Source organism: Carettochelys insculpta, chromosome 9 (genome assembly GCF_033958435.1).
Source record: "Carettochelys insculpta isolate YL-2023 chromosome 9, ASM3395843v1, whole genome shotgun sequence".
NCBI lineage: Eukaryota > Metazoa > Chordata > Testudines > Carettochelyidae > Carettochelys > Carettochelys insculpta.
The window spans coordinates 44,335,383-44,354,707 of NC_134145.1; the positions used below are offsets into that span (position 1 = coordinate 44,335,383).

The 19,325-nt window shown below is 43.2% G+C and overlaps 1 long non-coding RNA gene across 1 annotated transcript in view; it reads left to right on the top strand.

Annotated features, from left to right (window-relative positions):
- The window catches only part of LOC142017438 (uncharacterized), a 47,820-nt gene that overhangs the window by 1,971 nt on the left and 26,524 nt on the right, over nt 1–19,325 (top strand). Inside the window, exons 2-3 of the long non-coding RNA XR_012646526.1 lie at nt 4,237–4,378; nt 5,885–6,012. This is a non-coding gene — a long non-coding RNA (uncharacterized LOC142017438). The remainder of the gene's footprint in view (nt 1–4,236; nt 4,379–5,884; nt 6,013–19,325) is intronic.

The following is a 19,325-nucleotide window of genomic DNA, read 5'->3' on the forward strand; positions in this document are numbered from 1 at the left end:
AAGGGTGTTTGTCTTCCAACTGGGGCAGGTCCAGGTTTGTCTAACCTCTGCACTCCCCAGCTGGTGAGGAATGCAGCAAACTGAGCACTTCCCCTGGCTCCCTGACAAAGGGGATGAGCCAACAATTTACCTATAGGAATTGTGTGGGGAAACATCAATTGGCACTGGGGGGCTGGGAGACTTGAGGCTGGGTAGTCCTGGATGGTGGGGGGAGGACTTTCCTTTCACCTGCCTGGTGAGTGTTTCTTTTCTGCATGGTTTTATGTATCCTGAGGCAATTTGGGAAAGAGGGGGCCTTCAGCATCACCACCACTACCACCTCCTCCCTAAAGTGCTCCAGGGGGTGGTGGAAGGCTTGGGGTTGATTCTCTTTTCTGTATGGTTTTATGAGAAGCAATCTCATTCCTAGCGTATCCCATTTTCCTGGCACAACGAAACCCTCAGCTTGTGGTGTTATAAAAGGTAGCTGTATACCAAATTTGGTGGTCCTAGCTCTTAGCATTTAGGAGGAGTTCTTGAACTAACAGACTTGCAGACAGATATACACTCATCCCTCGATAAACAAGTACTTTACTAAGGAGTACTCACTTAAACGAGAAACATGTTTACTTACCTTTGTTCACTGTAAGAGTGAATTCCCCCTGCTAATACAAGGCTAATCCCCTCCCAGCAGCTCCAACCTGCCCTAGTCTGACCTCCCGCAAGCCCTGAGGCTCCAACCTGCAGCAGCCTGACCACGCCCCCCCGGCCAGCCCGCAGACTGGCCCCGCGTCAGCCTGACCCTCCCCACCCTCTGTTTCCCCGTGACAGCCTTACCACCCCCCCCCCCCGACTGAGCCTGCAGACTGGCTCCCACCTCCCTTCCCCTCCCCACCAGCACAGTAGACCTAACCCACCACAGCCTGACCCCTCCCCCGCCAGACCACACACCCAATCTACAGCAGCCTGAACCCTACCCACCCACCCTGCATACCCAACCGGCTACCAGGTTTTAATCCCCCCTCCCACTCATGGCCCCAAACTGCCTCCAACCTCTAACCTTTCCCAACCCCCAAATCCCAGGTTCACTTAACTTTCAAAAGCCGTGCCACTTGCTGCCATTCCTTTGCCAAGCTCTAGGAATCAAATGGAGACTTTTACCTGTATTTTAATGAGAATTTAGTGTCCCTCTTAAGAGTTTTCACCTACGAGCACAGAGTTGGGAACGAACTGTGCTCATAGAGCGAGGGATGAGCATACTCTGAAATATATGGTAGATAACCATGCTTTAAAGTGTCAAACTGAGGCAAGTCATTCTTGAGACCTTTAATTTGATTAAATAAATGTTTTCATTTATTATATATTTTTATTTTTTTCATTGCTGGTTATGCATCTTTCAGTTTCTTAATATTAAATGAATTGGTTGCATGAGAGGAGGAGCAGAAAAGAGTACCTTAGGGTATTCATTGCAGCATTTGAAGAACAAAACACAATGTGCCAACACCACATGGACAGGTAATAGATATTTCTCACTTCTGACCCTTATGAAACAGATACATATAAGGACTTGGTGGTGGAGCGGGTAGAATGGGAAAATATGACTATCAAAGCATTCCATTGGTGTACTGGAAAGGTTATCTTTGATTTCAGTACCATAGGACTGGGACCTCTCTGGAGGCTGTCATTCTATTAGGTGCTCGATACTCCCAAAGAGTCATACCCTGAGGTAACAAGAAGTTTGTTTTATCTAAAAATAGACAACACGGAGGGAATAAACTGTGACCATAAGGACTAAAGCCCTGTGCTGGACCACGTGAGCTAAAAGCCATCTGGATTTCAGCCAAAGCTGTAGAGCAGAATTCACTCTCCTTTGTCAGTGGTCTCAGTGCCTGTGGGGTTACAGGTAAAAATATGAGAACTAGAAGAAGTCCTGTGAAACCTTATAGACTAACAGATATTTTGGAGCATAAGCTTTTGTGGGCAAACACCCGCTTCATCGGATGCATGAGTTGGGGGGGGGGTGTTTCAGAGGGGTATTTAAAGAGTGGGGTTCCGGTAAAAGGGAGGGCTAGAGCTGACAAGGCTTATTCAGCAAGGTGGAAATGGCCCATTATCAATATACATATCAAAAGAGGAAAAAACAAGTCAGATCAGACAGGGGGATATGACCCATTGTCAGAGTCTAATGGGGAGATGTTAACACCCAGGGCAGAGAAGCTGCTTTTGTAAGGTGTGAGCCACTCCCAGTCTCTATTTAATCCTTAATGGAGTCAAATTTGTAAATAAATTGCAGCTCAGAGATTTCTCTCTCCATCTGATGAGACCAAGGCACAAATGGTGGTGGAGCTTTGTGACTTTGTCCTCACCCACAACTATTTCAGATTTGAGGACAAATTATACCTTCAAATCAGTGGCACTGCTATGGGCACCCGCGTGGCCCCGAAGTATGCCAACATTTTTATGGCTGACCTGGAACGACGCTTTCTCAGTTCTTGTCCCCTAGCACTCCTCCTCTATCTGCACTACACTGATGACATGTTCATCATCTAGACCCACGGGAAGGAGGCTCTTGAAGAGTTCCACTGTAACTTCAACAGTTTCCACCCCACCATCAACCTTAGCTTGGACCAGTCCACACAAGAGATTCACTTCCTGGACACTACTGTGCAGATAAGCGACGGTCACATAAATACCACCCTATACCAAAAACCCGCGGACCGCTATGCTTATTTACATGCCTCCAGCTTCCATCCATTGTTTACAGCCAGGCACTAAGGTACAACTGTATGTTTCTGTCTGATGGATCAGAGCAAAAACATCTACAAGACCTTTACCAAGCTTTCCTCAAACTACAATACCCACCTAAGAAACTGAGGAAACGGATTGACAAAGCCAGATGGATACCCAGAAGCTACCTGCTATGAGACAGGCCTCGCAAGGAAAACAAGAGAACACCACTGACCATCACATACAGCCCCCACCTAAGGCCTCTCCAACACATCATCAGTGATCTGCAACCCATCCTGAACAATGATTTTTCACTCTCACAGACCTTGGGAGGCAGGCGTGTCCTCGCTTACAGACAGCCCGCCAACCTTAAACAAATCCTCACCAGCCAGTATAAATCACAAACCAGTAACTCTAAGCCTGGAACCAGCCCCTGCAACAATCCTCGCTGCCAACTCTGCTCACATGTCTACACCAGTGACATCATCACAGGACCTAACATCAATCATACATACCATCAGGGGCATCTTGACCTGCACATATACTAATATATTATATGCCATCATGTCCCAGCAATGCCCCACTGCAATTTACATTGGCCAGACTGGACAGTCTCTACGTGAAAGAATAAATGGACATAAATCAAAAGACATCAGGAACGGTAATGTACAGAAGCCTGTGGGGGAACACTTCAATCTCCCTGGACACTCAATAGCAGATTTAAGGGTGGCAGTCCTGAAACAAAGAAATTTCAAAAATCAGGTGGAGGGAGAAATCTCTGAGCTGCAATTTATTTGCAAATTTGACTCCATTAACGAAGGATTAAACAGAGACTGGGAGTGGCTCACACCTTACAAAAGCAGCTTTTCTGCCCTGGGTGTTAATATCTCCCCATTAGACTCTGACAATGGGTCATATCCCTCTGTCTGATCTGACTTGTTTTTTCCTCTTTTGATATGTGCTATTGATAATGGTCTATTTCCACCTTGCTGAATAGACCTTGTTAGCTCTGGCCCTCCCTTTTACTGGGACCCCATTCTTTAAATACCCCTCTGAAACCCACCCCCCCACTCATGCATCTGATGGAGCGGGTGTTTGCCCACAAAAGCTTATGCTCCAAAATATCCGTTTGTCTATAAGCTGCCACAGGACTTCTTATTGTTCTCAAAGCTACAGACTAATACAGCTACCTCTCTGATACTTGTCACCATGCAAGGTAAAAATATGAAGACTTTCAACCTTCTTATGTTCTCTTTATTTTCTAGAAAGGAAAATACATAAAAGGATGCTAAACCCTGTCCTGTGAAGAGTGATGCAGAGAGTGCCAGCTACTCAACAGCAACAAAGGGTCCTGTGGCACCTTATAGACTGACAGAAAAGTTTTGAGCATGAGCTTTCGTGAGCACAGACTTACTTCATCAGATGCTCATGATTGCATCTGATGAAGCGAGTCTGTGCTCACGAAAGCTCATGCTCAAAACTTTTCTGTTAGTCTATAAGGTGCCACAGGACCCTTTGTTGCTGTTACAGATCCAGACTAACACGGCTACCCCTCCGATACTGGCTACTCAACAATGACTCTGCAATTGAAAGCCTATGAGTGGGCAACTTCAGAAAGCTCTTTAGCAGGATTACAGTTCTGATATTACATTCCATGTAACTTGACTCTTAGGTAAGACAGTGAATGCCTCCATTTACATGTAAAACTATCACTCAGGTTCAGACCTCTCTTTTTGGAATGAATGGGCATTACCGGTGCTTAACAGAAACTATCACTTTTAAAATACTTAAATACACTAATTTAAAAAATGGAAATATTGCACAATACATCAGCAACTTGACAGTGCATAAGGAAATAGAAGTGTCTATAAACAACTGGGAACTGAAGCTATTTAGTAGTACTGCCCAAGTTAAGAAAAATGCAAAAAACTATCTATCAGCACACACTTTGAAAAGATTACTTCATGAAGTGAGTCTGTGCTCATGAAAGCTCATGCTCAAAACTTTTCTGTTAGTCTACAAGGTGCCACAGGACCCTTCGTTGCTGTTACAGATCCAGACTAACACGGCTACCCCTCCAATATTTGAAAAGATTAGATTTTTAAATGTTACTAATCTGTCAAAGCATTAGAAGAAACACAAATATGAACGAAAGGGAAAGTCTGCCTTGAAGTTTTATTGTGCCTAATCCAGGGATGGACAGACGTTTTGGCCAAAGGCCCACAATGAATCTAAAAACTGGAAGGGACCTCTCAAGGTCAAGTCCAGTTCTCTGTGCTCATGAAAAGACCAAGCACCAACCCTGGCGGATGTCTGTCTCACCTGCTTTTAAAAATCTTGAGTGATAAAGATTCCCGACATTGCCAGGCAATTTATTCCAGTGTTTAACTTCCCTGACCAGAAGTTTTTCCTTCCATCAGACCAAAACCTCCCTTGCTACAATTTAAACCCATTACTACTTGTCCTATCCTCAGAGTTTAAGAAGAATTATTTTTCTCCCTCTTCTTTGTGACAGTTCTTAAGTATTTAAAAATCTTCTCTTTTCCAGACTAAACAAACTCAGTTCTTTCAGTCTTCCCTCCTAAGTCACGTTTTCTAGCCCTTCATTCATTTTTGTTGCTTTTCTCTGGACCTTCTCCAATTTTCTTTCTTCAAATATGGTGCCCAGAACTGGACACACTACACCAAATGAGTCCTAAGCAGTGTGGAGTAGAGCAAAAGAATTACTTTGTCTTGCTTACAATGCTGCTGCATCCCAGAACTATGTTGGCTTTTATGCAACAGTGTCATGACTCTTAACGCTATAACTGTTAGATCCCGTTCTCTAATACTCCCTCCTAGACAGTTTCCCATTCTGTATGTGTGAAACTGATTGTTCTTTCCTAAGTGGAGTACTTTGCATTTGTCCTTATTGAATTTCATCCTATTTTATCTTAAACCAGTGGTTTCCAACTTTTTCACCTGAATCACCCTCCAAAAAACATTCATGAACCCCCACCAAAACCACCTGTAGCCACTCTGTACACCTAATTAAATGAAAAAGGAAAGTGTAACATAGCTCTTTGGGCAACAATTAATAACATTATTGGAAGACATTTAATTTAAAAAAATGATTGTAACTTTGCAATTTATTTAAACTTTTCTATGATCATTTTTATTTCTTCTATTGTTTTCACAGACACACCCCCCACATACCCTCATGGACCCCAAGTTGGGAACCACTGCCTTGAACCATTTTATCCCGGTCATTTTGAATTATCATCCTATATTCCAAAGCACTTGAACACCTCTCAGCTTGGTATTAGGGTAAGTGTAAGTGTACTTCCTATGCCATTATCTAAATCACTCATGAAGATATTGAACAGAACCAGTCCCAGAACTGATCTCTGCAGAACCTCCACTGATTATGCCCTTCCAACGTGACTGTGAATTATTGCTGACTAACGGAGGGGTCTGAGTGGACAACTCACTGCAGCAACCAAAAATCACAAGGCTACTCAAAGGCGTTCCACCAGTGGCAATCTGCCCCAGGTTTTATCCCGCAACCTGTCTCTATGTCAACGGGGTTCTAATCCAATAAGGTTTACAGGGTTGTGACGTGCTGCTCCGTTCCCAGGAAAGGACAACAGGGATGTGTTTAACAAAGAAAGCTATTTATTGGGAGTAGAAGTATTTGCTTCTTTTAAAATCATATATTTCTTTTATATTGAAATGAATTATGTATTTCTTTTACACTAAAAGCTACAACTAACTAATTTCCCTATCTTTCTAGGCCTAGCACAGGATTATTTTACTTATGGACTAATAGCCTTCAAATTAATGTATTATCACAATAACAACACGACTAACTAATGCCTCCTATTACTTACTTTGGATCCGGAGGTACACATATTACTCTTCTTCGCGTGCTGTGAATGGAAGAATTATTGCAGAGCTGTTTATTTTTCTTATTAATATCCCCGGCTCTTCCTGAGGTTCACCGGAGTCGCTCAACCCTAGGCCGAGTTACCTGGGGGAGCAGATCTTATAAGATAAATTTACCTATGCTATGCTATAGGATTTCTTCTTATATTAAAAGGGTTGCCCTGCTGGCCAAACAGGGCAGAGCCCGATAAATATAGGGTTTCCACAAAGGTACTTCCCTTAATAATGGGGTTTTCCTATTTAAAGGTTATCCCCTCAATTACCCTTAAAGGGTTGATATGCTGGGGTTATCCCAATTAATGGGTTTGCCCTCAGCTGCTCTACCCCTACTAAATAGTGGGGGAGCTGACAGCTCTGTATATAATGTAAATGACTAGAGGCTATATCAACCTATCTAATCTTCTATATGTATGTGTTATTTTCAGGCTAGGTCAATAAGACCGGCCTCCTGTGCTTTACAACCGGCCTTTAGAAAGTGAGGGTCACAAAATTTAAGACGCGTCTAAACTCTCTTTATATCCCTAACTCTTCATGCATATAACAACAACAAGGGATTACAAATAACAAAGTAACTAAAAGAACTAACATAGATAACACGAAAAACAAATATCCTGTATCCATTCCTAACAACAATCTAACAAACTTATCCAGTTGCTCATGTTACTGGAAGATCTAGTAATTTTAAATACCTCCACTATCCTGTTCTGTTAGTCCGGGCGCTGGGCCCGCGGGTCTCTTCCCTTGAGGCTAGGAAAGGATGACCCTCACGGCGCGCTTTTATGGCAGCCGCGGACAGGTCTGACAGGAAAGTGAAGGGGAGAGAAGAAGCCAGGAGGAAAAGACCGGCTTGGTGAACAAACACCTCCTGGAAAAAGGCAGCCTGTGTTTCCACCGCCGGCCTGCAGGGGTCGGCGGCTGAAAGGGCAGGGCTGCTTCCGCAGCTCACCCGTGCAGGGTACCTGCCAGCGCGGTCTGCCAGGTGAGCCCCCCAGATAAAAGCAGTGGGGCCTTTAAAAGTGATTTCAGTTCTTCGTAAGGCTGGAGCTCTTCAAAAAGGCTTCTAAGCCGGAGCTCTTCGAAAAGTCTTCTACAGCCCACGGCGGCTAGCGTACGATGATTTACATGACGCTCAGCTTCGGCCTTTTCTGCCTGGAATGTTCAGCTACAGGCGAGAGTCCAGCTCTTAGCACAGTCTCTTTGGTCTTCTGATCCGCTTCGTCCTCCAGCGGACTGCCTGGCTGCAGGCTGCGCTCCGGAATTTATGGAGCCAGGGCGGACCTGGTTGGACACCTCCACCTGCCAGGTCTGCACCTGCATTGCCCCAGCAACCAGGATGCATTCTCTAATTGAATATTCATGAGCATCCAAAATCTACCTATCAGGACACAGGATTTTAAATCTTAACTCATAAATATTCATTACCCTCATAAATATTCATTTTAACCGGCCTTTCCAACGGCCATCCTATATCCCTTACCTATACCTATGTGTATAATCACTTTATCATTGTATTTTGAGGAGAATTTTTCTTTATTTTTGTTTTATTTTCGTACGGACTGATAGAGAATAAAGTCAAAAAACCAAAATGTAGGTTTTTTATTTTTAAAATGCTCAGCTCCTCTAGGCTGCCTGAAAAGGGTAGTGGAAGGCACACAAACCTCACAGCCCATGGCCAGGGACATATTCTCTTAAAAGAGGAATTTACAACACTGACTGCTCTCTGGGAGTGGTTATCCAACCAGTTATGTACCCACCTAGTTAGTAGCTCCATCTAGGCTGTATTTTGCTAGGTAGTCATGAGTGTATGGAAATTCTGTGGAGGGCTATGAATGCTCATGAAATTGGAGTGTAGGTGAGGGCTCCAGCTGGGGTTGTAGGCTCTGGGGTGGGGCCAGAAAGGAGGAGTTCAGGCTGTGGGCTGAGACAGTGGGTTGGAGTACAAGATATGTCTGTATGTGAGGGCTTTTGTGGGAGTGTAGGCAGAAGGATGGGGTAAAGGAGGCGGCTTACACCTGTGACTAAGGGGTTTGGAGGGTTAGAGAGGGATTAGAGCTGGGATGGAGGAATGGGGCCAGGCGTTCAAGCTCTGGGTCGTGCTTGCCTTCTCAAGCAGCTCCCAGAAGCAGCAGCATGTTTCCCCTCCCTCTAGCTCCTACATGGAAGCAGCTCATAGGAGCTGTGGGAACAGTGCTTGGGGTAGAGGCAGTGCATGGAGCCTCCAGCTGCTCCTTTGTATAGGAGCTGCTTCCAGGAGCAGTGTAGAGCTGGGAGAAGTGCCCCACGCCTGATCTTAACCCAGCCCCACCACCTCTCTCTGCAGCCAGGAAAACAGCCCCACCCTGATCCTACCACTGCAATGGATGCAGCTCTTTTCCAAGGCCCTGGCCCCCAGCCTTTGAAATGCTGTTGGCCAAGGAAAAAAATCCCTGGCCCCAGTTCATGCTGGGGTTGGGGAAGAAGCCCACTGCCAGCAAAGAGTCCAGCCCTAGCTTCCAACAGAGTGGGGGAAGGTGCCTACCCCACAGGAGCCATAGTGAGGGCTGCAGAAGTTGGCCCAGCCCAGGGCCTCCCTCCTCTCCCAGACTCTGGAGCCAGAAACTGCAACATGGACCCCACTGAGGAGATCCTAGAGCTGGGTAGGGCAGCCTAAGCTCCGCCCCCCGCCTCCCTGGACCAGCTCCACCTTCCCTGCTGTGGTTGCCTGAGACCTCCCAACCCCTTGCTGCAAGCCCCAGTTCAGTAACCCTCTCCACACACTGAATTCTCTGCCCTCATTCCACTACCTACCCTTTACCCTGCACTCGCCAACAAAACCTATGTTGCATCCCCACCTGTGCCTCAACCCTTCTGCACAGTCTGAATCCTTTGCCCTCCTCCCAACCCCTCCCTTCCCCACACAAAGGCCATCCTTTCCACTAAAGCCCCTGGCCACAGCCCATCCCCACGCCCCACCAAACCCTCAGTCTTGCAGCCCCTGCCCCCTCTCTACCACACTCCCGCTGCCGGGAGCCACCCCCACTCCACACCACTGCTGTGACATCTATACCCCCACACCTTCCCTGACCCCCCCCCCACAAACACTGTGTTCTGAGTCCCCTCCAGCATCTCCCACACCCAGTCCTGAGCCTGCCACGCCCAAACCCCTGCCCTCTTTTCTGCCCTACCCTCAGCCCCACCACACAAGTCCTACCCCTACCACTCACCGTATGAGTGACTGCAGCACATTCTACCCCTGCTCTGCACCTCCAACTCTCCCAGCTCCCTAGTCTCACTCCTACACCATCCACCCCCTACCATCAGGCACCTACCCCCTCTATTTATTCTAGGAAAAGAGACTGTCCACTGACAAGCTCTGTGTAATCTTTGAATCACTTTGACATTTATTAATACAAACTTTTTTCCTTCATTTTCTAAAAATCGAATAATTTTCCTTTTATTTTCCAAATGGAGGGCGGTGGGGTGGGGGGGGCGCGGGGACCCTTACTTCACTTAAATGTCCGAGCAAGGCTGGGTCAATTTTCCTGTTTTACAATATAATTCTGATAGGTATTCATCAAATTAGTGGCGGCAAAACACGCGTGGTTTTTCTTTGCATGCTTTGGCTCACCACAGTGACTTGAAAAAGGATATACCTCACCACAATAGGGACAAGAAACTTGAATTCAGTTAGATGACATGCCAGGCTAAATGTGTTGTGATGGACACCAGCATCTGCTTCCTCTGATTCAGCCAGTCTGAGGGCAGTTGTAGACTTCAGCTGTTTGGTGTGAAACAGCTTAAAAATTGCCAATTGTGCACTCTGAGCACATTTCACATACTGGCTTCATGGCAACAGCAACATGATCTGTGCAAATCTGCCACTGATGAGCAGAGGCAGAGAACAGACTGCAGGTCTTTTGCAGCGTGATGAAGTGGAACATGGACTCTGCTGAAAATGTTGCAGCATTCCCCCAACCACTAGATGGAGTGAGTGGCATTCACATGGAATGAAAATTGCTCTTGGGTTTTAAGGATTCTTGCTGTACTCCCTTGTTTTTCCTTTTCATGTTTGCACCATTATCATAACACTGGCCCCAGCAGTCTTGGATATTTGTGAAATTCCTTCAGAGTAGAGAGTATAGTATCCGTTAGTCCTTCCACTTTGGACTCAGCCACCGTTTTATAATCAGTGACGTGTCACTTCTCCCTCTTAACAGTGAAAGATGTCTTTTTCAGCATGGCTCACATCTGAAGTGTAGTCCAATAGCACAAAGTTGCACTGGGCACTCCTTAACCCTTTAATAAGGTTTCTTCAGCTCTTTCTTTTCCAACAATTGAATTATCTCATTCTGAATTCTTTTGGCAGAGTCGTGATCTGTCATCCCCCTGGAAAGCATGGTTTTCAAATTCCCCTGCAGTATTTCATCATACTTTCCCAGTGACTTCACCAAACCCAAACAGCTCCTGTTGTTCATGAGAAGCACTGTCAGAGGAGCCTCGGAAAGCTATGTTACATAAAGTGTCATGAGTCACTTTATAACATTCTTCCTCTGTTTTGTCTCTTGTTTAATCACTCATTGAAGCTCTACATCAGTTCAGTTATTCTGTTTTAATATTTGCACTACTTCTACCCATGTTTGAAAGGAATTGGAGTGACTAGGTAGCTTTTCACATCACACAATAATCTGAGAGATGTTTCCAATTATTTGGAATATATGACCCTTCCAGTGCTAGAGGTGATTTTTGAATTCAAGTAGAAGAGCTTGCAGAAACAGAAAGCCCCATCAGTGGAGTCTGAGCAAAGCAGCCAGCCGCTACTGTAGAACTTCACCATTTTCAAGCTTTTTTATTTCAAGCTTTTTGAATAAAAACATTGTTGAAAAATGTTGATTTTTGCTTATCCTACTGCAAATCCATGTAGTTCCTTTATGGACTGTGGGGTCTTAGCAGATCTTTTTTCGGGCTGTTAGATTAGGCTATAAAGCAGGATCAGAAATGACATCACCACTGCCTAGTATGGTTGTCTTTGTTTCTCTTGTACTAGTTCATCTATGTTGAATTATGAATGACCTAGACGTTTTGTGACAGAGTCAGGCCAGAGAGCTGTAAGAGAGTGGTTGAAGAAAAGTATACTCACCCTAGATTAAATAAGTCCCTTTTCCAAAGGTGAACTAATTAGGGCTCATCGAGAAACAGCAGGGCAGTTGGTCCAATTTAGACACCTAGAATCAGTTAGGAGAGTTGCAGAATCAAGGGGGACTGGCTAGTCAGGACACCAGGGTCCAATGAAAACTCAATTACTACTGGTTGAAAAGGGCTCCTCTTCTGTTAGTTCACAGCATGGATGGAACTGGGGAGAGAATGGGCTGTAGGGAGTTTGGGTCTGGGAAGGACACGTGCTAGCAGATACCAGGAAGAAGAGCCTGTAGGAAGGAAGGTGCTGGCCAGGGCCACGGGCACGTGGCCCAGGGAATCACAGCTGACCCTGGAGATATTACAGACTATTGCAGTCACAGGGGCTCTGGGCTGGAATGCAGAGTTGAAGGTGAGGCCAGGATCCCTCCATCCCCAACTCCCTGTTTGCCCTGGGAGAGCTGATCACAATAGTGGGATGCACCACAGCCATATAAGAACCACTTTGGTCTGTTCAGTCCCTGAACCACTTGAAGGGACACCTCCATGAGAGGAACAGCTAACAACACTGGGTGGCTGTTTACACTGGTGCTTTACAGTACTGTAACCTGATGCACTGGGGAGGGGGATTCACACCCCTGAGCAAGAACGTGCCAGAGCAGTAACTTGCCAGTGTAGACAAGCCCTAAGTTTAAGGGCCTGACACAAAGTCATAACAATCGCATATTCTCCTCAGTTCCTCATGCTAGCAGCACGAATGCCAGTTACTTCCAGAGGATGAATGAGGTTTGTAGTATATTAAGATGGGAGCAGAGGTGAGAAAAGTACCCAAAAAGTCATTTTAGTAAAAGTGCAGCTACTTTGATTACAGTAAAATGTGACCTCTCTCTCTCTCTCTCTCTCTGTGTGTGTGTACACGTACACTTTTCCACAAGTGGTTTTCCAGAGGGACACTGATGACTTGTAAGTACAGTCCCCTTCTCCCAAAGCAGCTGTATTTCTATTCAAGTAACTTTTCAGGTACTTTTCCCACCACTGGATGGGAGTAAAAGAGAGGAGTTTCCTTAATTATTCATCTTGAGGCAGCATAGAAATGTACACAACCTGAGCACATAGGCTGGTTGAGACAGCTGTCCTATATGCTGCACTTTGGGGTCCCTGTAGGGGCCAGTGCAGACGGGGGAATTATTGGGTGGCCTGAGGCTGGCAGCAGGATCCTGGCCAGCTGCTTCGTTCACCACCAGTGAGTGGAGTGACCCTCTCCCAGACTGCTCTGCTCCACCATCTTCCACTCAGGGTGCTCTGCTTCACTCTGGTGGTGGACCCCCCCCCCACCAGTGTGAGGTTATGTGGGGGGGGGAGGGATTCAACTCCCTGCTCAGCATGATACTCACCTGCACAGAACTAAATGTGTACTCTAGCTCTGCCTGGCCTGGATCAGGTAGAATCTTTGGGGGAAAGACCGGGGTGTGCGTATGACCCCAACCTGCTACTAATACACAACTTAAATAGCAGGGCTACTCCAACCTCACAGCCAGGTAAGACACACACAAAGCCTCCTTCAGTACCACCCGCCCCCCACAGCCCATCCCAGATACCAAATTGGAAGCCTCTTTTAGCAAAGCCCCATCCACTTCCCATGGTTTCTATTGCAATGGGATTCTCTGCTCTGGGGAAGGGGGGAGCCACCCTGTGTAGCCACCCCCCTGCTGCTGCTTCCACCAGAGGTGTTAACTTGAGCAGGTGCCTTGTTAAACGGCAGCTTGAATGTAGGGTGGGTTTTGTTTTTTTTTTATTCTCCCTGGCAGGGCTGGCTTCAGTGCTTCCCTGGCTAGTGTCAGGTAAGGTCACATGGGCAGTATCAAATGTACATGCATATGTGTACACACACACACACACACCCACACACCCACACACACACACACACCCCCCCCGAGCGAGCGAGCACATTACCCTGGACAACTGCCCTGTTCACTTTGGTCAAAGGCTAGACACAAGTTGGTTCAATAAGACATCCTCACTTACCTCATCTAAGATTTGTCATCTGTAAAGGAGCTAGAATTGTTTACAACCCTTCAGCGAAACTTACTAACCTTTCATTTCTTTGCATTAACAATTCCAGTTTCAAGGTAGATCAAACAAAAGAAATATTGAGCCAACAAAAGATAATCTGCACTGGAGCATTTTAATAAGTGGTGACTTGTCAAGTCTTGTTATATCAGGAGTTCTGTCTCTGATGTTGAGGGATGGATGAGGCAAATGTTGCTTGATACTTTCATAGCTCTTCAGCTTTATGCCAGGCTCCATTAGCAGTGACATGCAAAACGTAAGTAGTTATTACCTGGTATGGTTGCCGCACTATATATACATAAATCTTCTCTACCCTACACCTAGTACTTTGTGACATGCCTTATGCAGCTCTCTCAATTTTTGTCTGGATAGTTATTGCTTTCCTGTAGCTGATTTAGAGTTTGTCTACATGGGAAGTGATTCCAAAATAGTTACGCCTGATAGTTAATCTGTGGATGCATTTAGTCTAAAATACAGTGATTTATTCTGCAGTCACTTAATCCATGAAGTAGATAAAGTACTTATTCCTGAATAAAAATCTGTTATATAGCAATTCTAGAGTTGGCAGAGACCTCAGGATGTGATCAAGTACAATCTGCTGCTGAAAGCAGGACCAATCCCACGTAAGCCAACCCAGCCAGGACTTTGTCAAGATGGGATTTAAAGACTCCTAGTGAAGGAGATTCTGCCACCTCCCTAGGTAATACATGACAGAGCTTCAGCTCTCCTAGGCTGTGTCTACACTACAAAATAACTTTGAAGTAAGCAATTTTGAAGTAGAGCATCTACACACACCCTACTTCTATGTAAGGTACTACATTTACAGGAATGGAGTAAGGACCTCAACGTTGGGCTCAAAGTTAACTTCAAAGTAAGGGAAAAATATGCGTAGGCTTTCTGCTGGCTACTTTGATATAGTACCTAACTTCAAAGTTAGTTCCTAGTGTATATGCACCCATAGTGAAATTGTATTTTTTCTAATATTCAACCTAGACCTCTTTGACCACAACCTGAAACCATTGCTTTGTTCTGCCATCTGTCACCACTGAGATAGCTACTACAATATAAATTCACAGCCTACTTATGCTTGATTAACTTTTGTGTGTAGTTGAGGCTGAGAGAGTTTTGGGAGGCATTTGCAGGGATTTCTTGTAAACATTTTAGTTGAACTCAGTAGAATCCCATTTCCCACTTTTCTGCCCTCTATCTCCAGTTCCCATTGCTTGATCAGACTTACTAGCAAGGAGGACAGCTCCCCTGGGAAGCTCAGTATCACTAGGAATCCTAGAAATCTGTTTGCCACAGACAAATGCAAAATTGGTGTTTTTAGAGAATCTTTAGTTTTTACATTTTGTGAAAAAATATATTAACTATTTAAATTTTACTGAAAGTACTAATGCCATTTACTCAGTAAATGCAACCTCCCTCTCTTGTGGTTGATTTTTGAATGTACATTTAATTTACAGAGCTAAACTCCAATAAATTGCTTCTGCTGTATACAGGTTAATATTTTAATGCATCACTTCAGCCTGAGTTAATTAAATATATGAAAAGATGACAAAAACGTTTAAAAATCATCCGTAAAGACAGTGTCATTGAGTTTGGCAAGAGCAAATTTCATGTTGATGTGAATGTCCTGTTCTATAGACAGCAGAGCTGTATATTACTTTTGAAAGCAAACATTCAACACATGAAGAGCACTAAAACTGAATGAAAAGAAATGACAACAAAAGACCCGAAACAGCAGTGCATTCAATGACACTAAATATACAATGCACTGTGACTGGATCACTCTTGCATTTTTGTGCATTTTAAAGAAATAGAGACTACAGACAGCAATGTTTGGTGTAAGAAAGAGACAAATTGCAGTTCTGTTTGATTATAATGATTAATGATACTGTTAGGCTTTGAAAATTGTAAATATAACTTTATAACTGCTACCCATTTTGGCTAGGGAAACCAAAGGTCATTGTTTAATCATGCAAAACCACAGATTTTTTTATGGGAGTTTTTAATCAGAGAATTTTGGCATTTTTATCATGGAAAGCTGGGATCCCTGAATATTACTTGTAAATTACCATGGAAAGTCACAAAAGAGTAAGGACTGAAGAACTCCCTTATCTAAAAACAGTTAAATCTGAATGCTTTGGCTCCAGTTGTTAAGCTCCTTAGGATAGCTGAAGAAATAAGAGCCATCCCCTCACGCGAGGCTGATCGGAACCTGAACTATGTGGGCAGAAGGGTTTTGCTGGGCATTGTTATGGAAGTATTTCTGGGAACAGGATTGCATCAAAGAAATTCATATGTTGTATTCAGCAGTATCTCCTCCAAAGAGAAACAACTCAACCTCCCGTACATTGGGTAACTGCTAAGGTGACATGAGTCATCACCCCTTACACAGGGGGCTATTTAGTGTCGAGTGGAGCTGAATGAATCAGGCTCACAGAAATTACCTTTAAATTAATTTAACCAGAATGTGTGGAGAGTAAGAAATTGTAACAATGAAAGTGCCTCTGAGTGCCTTTTTTGCCTTTGTTTAGCCAATGAGATTTTTCAGGTGCTCAACATCTATGAAATTCTGGCCTTTATAGCAGTCCTCCAATTTAAAAAAGAAAAGAAATTGACATTAACATTCTGGTAATAGTGACTATCATTTTTGGTAATTTCTTACTAAAATTACTTTATAGTGATTGTTGTAATTTTTGATATTCTTTGGCTTAGAAAAACCATCCAGATTACACAAGTATTGTATAGTTTTATGGTAAAATTAGTATTTCAATGTACTTTGTTGAAGTACATGAATGAGAATCCATTTGACCATGGAAGAGCTCAAATAAAAATTGTGCTGTTTCAGAATTCATGGTTTTGTGAGGGAATATACTCAATTCTAATTTACAAAATTAAAAATTCTAGTTATAAGAAAAAAATCATTTTTCAATTCCTTTGAAAATCATTGCCGGATTGTCTGCTGCCTAATAATTTATTCCCCAGATGTGTAGATATGTCAGAGAACAAAAATGTCCTATTTATCTCCTCTACAAGTTATTCCTTTGTATAAGATGAATTTCTTGGGTCTGCACTCAGTAGGCTTTTTCTGCCACATTGAGTAGAACCAAAATATCTCCTATAAGTTTCTGGGACCATCATAGAGGTGATTTTGCTCTCTTTTTGTAAAGATAATGTTCTTGAAATATCTTATAGTGCATATTTATAGAAACAGCTTCTAACAGACCAAAATTAAATACAAATTTTAATTTAGAATGTCAATGGGCTGCATGATTAAAGTTGTAATTATATTAGATAGAAGTTTGTGAATATTTGATTACATGTATCAGAGGGGTAGCCTCTGATTTTCTGATTACATGGTCAGTCATGCTAACAATTGTCACATGCAGTGTATCAGTATAGCTAGCACTAGTTGTAGATTTAGGCTTTTTACCTTACTTTCATCTGCTCTAGTGAGAGAAGAAACTTATGCAAACACTGTAAAAAAAATCCCACAACCAAATGCTTAACACAAGTGCATATAAGTATTCTAGAGAGTACTTGACCATCATTGTAGCATCAAATGTTGGTGTTTAATGAACCTGTACGACGAATCCCCAGCGGGAGGTTGTTTAATAGTTACCTTGCTGATTCAATAGCAGCAACATTACTTCCCACAGACTTGAACCACGAATCTTCTGGAATACAACCACCATGTCAGCTTATTTTAAAGTCTTGTTTGAATGAGGTCAAGCATTGCCCCATAACTTTGTATGGTGGACCTCAGAGCAGAGAACCAGTGACGTGTTTGTATCCAATTTCTGATCTATTTACAGAATTCTTACTTTCATCCATTAGATAGGTAAAAAGATGCTGTCCAGCAGGCTCTTTCTACCATGACCAGATTATCCAGCATATTTTGTTGTAATGTCTTTGGTGTCTGACTCCCCAAGAAAAATATCTGACTTTTGTTTTTGACTGGAATATAAGAATTTGAATGTGATTTTGCATTTTCAGGTTGTTGTTGAAGTTAACCAATTTATGTACTGCTTAACAGTTTTAATATATCTTTGTTCTGTTTATAGCTTTGTCACCCTAAAGTAGTACCTGATCAAGGTGATTTAGGTACCTTCTTCTAACACTCCTGCAGAAGCGAAGCCTCAGAATCAGTGATAGACAAACATATTTTAAGTGATTTTCTGAACCAGTGCCTTATTGAGTGTTATAACAGCTATTAGATTTCCTGGCTTCTCATATTTTTAGCAACTCCATAAACTAACAGGAGAGAGCTGAAGCCTCAGTTGAGTCTCTAAACTTGGCTGGAAAAATCCACTGGTGAGTTTTATATTTTGTAGATTTGAAAACCTAGCCCTCAAAATCAAGATCACTGGTATTACAGGAAAGTATGCAGAACAGACCATAAAGCTTTAAAAAATAAAATCCAATAAATGGCCATAGTTTAGCCCAAAATATTTAAATTCCCAAGGTACATATGTGGAAAAAGAACTTTTGGAAACTTCTTCTGACAAAGATACACATCATTTGGGAAGTACAAATGATTTCACAGAAAGCTGACAACTTTTAGGAAACCTTGGTTCATTCAAAAGGCAGCAGCCCTTCTCTGAGTGAACACCAATAACTGGGTACACTTTACCCCAGGTTCTGTCTTTCATACCATTTCCCTTTAAACAGCAATGAAGTACAAGACTTTAATTTCAAAAAACCCTCCACAGGATGAACCAAAGCTATTAACATGAAAAGAGTACTTTGAATGATAACCAACCATAATTAGACTAGTCCTTTAGAATAGTGGAAATTAACCACAAGAGTGAGACAAGTATACATGAGACAAAATTTTCTTGGCAACTGGCCTGCAACTGTGAACTTACTTTTGGAAAACATTAGGATTATGATTACATTTCATACTCTTCATTGCTCTTCTTCTGATTATAGAACACTGAGTTCCATGTTAAATAAAACAAACAAATACAAAGTGCTTCACTTAGGAAAGAATCAGTTTCACACATACAGAATAGGAAATAACTGTCTAAGAAAAAGTACTGCAGAAAGGGATCTGAGGATCATAGTGGACCACAAGGTAAATGAGTCTTGACTGTGACTCTGTTGTAAAAAACATACATACATCATCCTGGAATGTATTAATTAGAGTGTAATAAGCAAGACTAGAAATAATTCTTCTGCTCTAAGTCTGTGCTGATTAGGCCTCAGCTGGAGTACTGTGTCCAGTTCTGGGTACCACATTTCAGACAAATTGGAAGAGGTCCAAAGAAAATAACAAAAATGATTAATGGTCTAGAAACCTTGACCTATGAGGGAAGATTGAAAGAACTGGGTTTGTTAGGCCTGGAAAAGAGAAGACTGAGAGGAGACAGGATAATAGCTTTTCAGGTAAGTAAAAGATTGTTAAAAGGAGGGGGAAAAATATTCTCCTTAACCTCTAATAATAGGAAAAGAATCAATGGGCTTAAATTGAAGCAAGGGAAGTTTAGGTTGGACATTAGCAAATA